Raw genomic sequence first — 4,396 nt, 5'->3', positions numbered from 1 at the left:
ACTGCACATAAAAAAGAATCAAACTACACTCAGAAGGATCCTAATCATCTCCCACGTATGCCTTGTATACCAGGAAAAAAAAAGTGTTCCAGAAAGTGCCAGATATATAAGATTTGCAAATGAAGAAGGAAGGGAATTATTCTCCTTCAGTTCTTTCTGATACAGCCACGTTAGTCACTGCAGCAATCAGACAATTTTAGAGCAATAGTATGTGATTAAGATGAAAGTGTATCTCTAAGTGGGAACAAATGCAAATCAATAAACTGATGTAATGAAAGGTTTCAGTAGCCACTTCCAATATTTAGCATTGGTTGTCATGATCCATTAGGGAGCCATTTGACCAATATGCAGCATCTTAATTTTTAAGCTTGTGTAAAGATTGCTCAGAACAAATGTGAACAAGACAATATAGAAGGAAACGTTGTTGTTGTATTGAATATCCTGGTAAATTGCAAATATTCTGACTTAGATTGGACACTCTTGTGTTCAGTAATTTTTTTCCATTTGGAAGTTTTGTCTGTGTCTTTGATAGCTGGATAATGGTCACTTGAGCTGTCTCATCCTGTGCTAACACAGTTTGGCAATGATGACTCAGACAAATTGAGCTGTTTCAGCAGTTTAGCTGATGTTTTGGGTTTGTCATCAAGGAATCGCTTTGCAGGCCTGCTGGCATCTCAGAAACAATCTGTTTGCTTGGTATCAATAGTACCATCAGCCATTTGATGGCCAAATTCCTTGGTTAAACGATTGCTTCTGAATGGACTTCTCGGACTCTTCTTGTGAGAGCACACTGAACCAGAAAATCTGTCTTTGYCCTTTCGAGTGAAAAGAACTACAATGCAAATATGAATGTCACAAATTATAGCAAACCTCTCCTGCCTCCAAACCTCACCAGGACATTGAGAATATTTCCTCTTTGTTCTGTCTACAGCAACTCTTACCTCATTTGCCAGGAGTTGTGTCTGATTATCAAGGAGAAAAGAATTTAACTTCCTTGCTGATAGGGATGTTTAGAAAATAAAATGCCATTATCGACAGCTGTACTTCCAGTAASAGCAAATATCCCCTTTTTAGATATCAGCAGGTGGAAATCTCAGCAGAAAGATGCATRTTTGTTGTTATGATTCCTGATGACCTTTCTTGGTTTTATTTCACTCTGATAGTGAATTCTTGCTGGCATATGTTGGTGGTTTTAACCTCCCAAACCAATCTGGGGCTTGTTGCAAAACACCATTAATTTATATTTAACTACCTAGGAATTTCCTCCTTTAACTGCATTGGCCWGTGTCCCAATTGAAGCAGTACTTAAGCCACAATTTGTGACTGTTTTACAAACTGCTTCATGGTGAGGTATGAAGGTCAGAGCGGTGGTTATCGGAATGACAAAGCCACGGGTGAGTTGTCTGCATTCTGCTGAACCACACTTTTTTTAAAACTTGGTGAGTTGTCTTAACGTATTTAAAAATGCATATTTTGAATATGACAGGATACAGCAAGTATTTCATCCACCCTCCTCAAGAATCAAGCAAACCCAGGATTCTGAGACCAGATCTTTAAGGAGACATATTCAAACTCCCATAACTTCCTTCAGACACCTACATGGTCTGACTGCACATCAGCACGACAGCACATGTGCTCTTACAAAATCTATTTCCTGGCTTGGGCAGAAATTTACTGTTTTGTCTTAACAATATCAAGCCAGGACCTTGAGCGTACACAATARTCACATAATGCTTTTAAGCAAGCCTAATTTGCTAATTTAGATGTGCCTTCAAAAGCCTGTGAATTTGTGATATCCTTTATTGTGCACTTACTGCCACTTTACTATGTACAGGATCACCTTCCACATTACTGCCCTAATTTTCTCATTGCACTTTCCAGACAAGAGGTGTAACTAATATCTCAAGCAAAATTAGCCCTTATCAGTCGTAACTGTTTAAGGAAATGAGATTCCAAATTGTCCTTCATTTATATGTGATTTAAAAACAGTCTCCTTGAAAATCTGCTGTAAAACCAAATTATTTCCATATCTTAAAAAAATAATTCCTCATTTCATAATGAGAATACTAAAAATACCACTAAAAATATGAGAATTAGTAATGCTGGTGTTCTTAACAAGTGACTCAGATTTCCCAAGAAGTAATTTTTCATCTCCGTGTTTCTGCTGTCTGACCATTGCTAACTTCAGAAATCTCTGCCCAGCCTTTCAGCACTGGTTATTGACCTTTTGAAACTCATCATTTGCATTAATTTAATTTTTTTGGTCAGCCATATAACATTTAGAACAATATGTACATATCAAAAAAAGTACAGTCTTTCTGATGTAAATCCCACCTACTCTAGGTTTTTCCTTCCTTCCTTCATCTGGATATCAGCTTTTTCATTTGAATAGCTTAATCACCTTGTGCAGTTGGATCTTTGAGCGAAGTTGCACTTTAGGGGTGGCAGGGACAAAGCTAATCCCACAGGAGAAGGAAGTCCTGAAAGATTGTTAATTTTGAAGAAATGGAAGGCAGTAATTAACCCTCCCTGGGAATGGGTGCTGTAGGACTCATTGTCGATATCTGTGGCCTCAGAAGTTTTTTTTTTGTCTCAAACAATTGCGGGCTGAATAACGTGGCATTTAACTGAAGGATCTCCACTGACAGTTTTATTTGACTGAGGTGCCCCAAATCTGATCCTATATTAATGATTTCCATCTATGGTTATTTTGATTTACTACTTTTGTCTCCTAAATATAAAGGCTTTTATATCATTGCTATTTCACTAAAAGGAAAGATGACACTGTTGTTATGCACGAAAAGGAAAAGGTTTCCAATGTTTTGCAGCAAGRACTGTGAATATAATAAAAGTATATRGTAGCTGTCATTGAAAGCTGCACAAGAAATTTATGCATGAATGAAAAAGGACGAAGAAATATTGTTTTTATTTGCATTCCACCAACTTTGTTGTTGCTACTCAAATTACTACCTGTTCATTTACATCAAGGTTGTTTGGAGCTGGCATTTAGCAAAAAGTTAGAGGAACATTTGAGTATGTTCCTGGATTTGTATCAGGAAGCTTTGAGGATTTCCTTACTGTACTTGCCAACCAGCAACACGCTTCCCCATCCAGAAGGTTGTTTTTTACATTTTCTTCCCACTGTTTGGTAACCAATGGGTGGACTGCAATTGTCAGAGGACAAGAGATGTCTTTTTATCTCTGTATCTCTTTCTCATTCTATATATTAAAGAATTGCTTTTGAATTTAAACCCATTGGATGGTTCCTTTGTTCAAGTCAAAACTTGTAGCAGAAGGAGTGTTTATCATCCTGATTCTTGGAGTATCCACAAGTCAAGGGTTTTGCAACCSTTTCTTCAGTCTTTGGCAGTCTTTGAACAGCCAGAAGGACAAAGCCTCTAGGAAACACTCCACTGTGGCTCCTGCACCTACAGCTTTTGTTCTCAGACATAAAAAGGAAYGCAATCAAACCCAGCTCCATAATGGTTTCCTGTAAAACTGCTGATGAGAATAAGAGCCACTGCCCTGATGAAAAGGACATTAATCCTTCCTCTCCCACAGCCCAGGTGTTTGACCTGTGGAAAGACTGCTCCCCCCTAAGAAAGCAGCAGCTCCCCASTCAGGACCCACAGCAGAGGCTGTGATGGGACAATTTTGGTCACTCCTGTTTTCATGAGTACTGTAATATATTTGAGAATTTTAAGTTTTAAGTAATTGTCTTGTGGTGCCAAGAGTAGTACAGCTCAAGGCTGTGTGCCAGTGAAAACAAATTTAAGTTCATCATTGTGGCCCATGACGAATTCCGTAATATTTTACAGTTTCATTTTATAATTTGATGTTGATTTCATATTTTGGCTTATTTCTGTAGTAAGAGTTCTTAATACATGTTCTCATTTAGGCCTGCTTGGCTGTCCTGGACATTGATGGATGAAAACTTAAAAGTTATCTATAACTTCAAGTTGGAACAGCCTGAGTGCTTGATGGGAAACAAAGAACCTTTGAATTTCCAGCCTTATCTGTCGTATCATAAATGCCTCATCTGGATGCGTTCTCAGTGGAGAAACGGTTCGAGGAGCACTGTTAGCTCCACTTGACCTGGGAGGGGCAAGGGGAGCGCATCCAGGGATGTGTCAAGCGGCAGTGATATGCCCAGCTGCAGTGATGTGCCCAGCTGCATCCCTGACCGTGTTCCTGGGGCTGTGTGCTCCCGAGCTCCCTGCGCGCCGCTCGAGTGCCAGGGTGGGGAGAAACACGTGGGAAGTGAGGRAGAGGTGAAGCTGTGGCTGAGGACAGATTTGGTTGCCCCGTGAGTTGCTACAGCCTGGTGGCAGGAACTCGCCCTACCCGGCTGGGGTGGCCCTGTCGCCCGTGGCTGAGGTGTGACACRGCAGCCCGC

Source organism: Malurus melanocephalus, unplaced genomic scaffold (genome assembly GCF_030028575.1).
Source record: "Malurus melanocephalus ecotype Western Australia unplaced genomic scaffold, MMel_1.1 scaffold_8, whole genome shotgun sequence".
NCBI classification, from domain to species: domain Eukaryota; kingdom Metazoa; phylum Chordata; class Aves; order Passeriformes; family Maluridae; genus Malurus; species Malurus melanocephalus.
Note: the sequence above shows the minus strand (reverse complement) of the source record.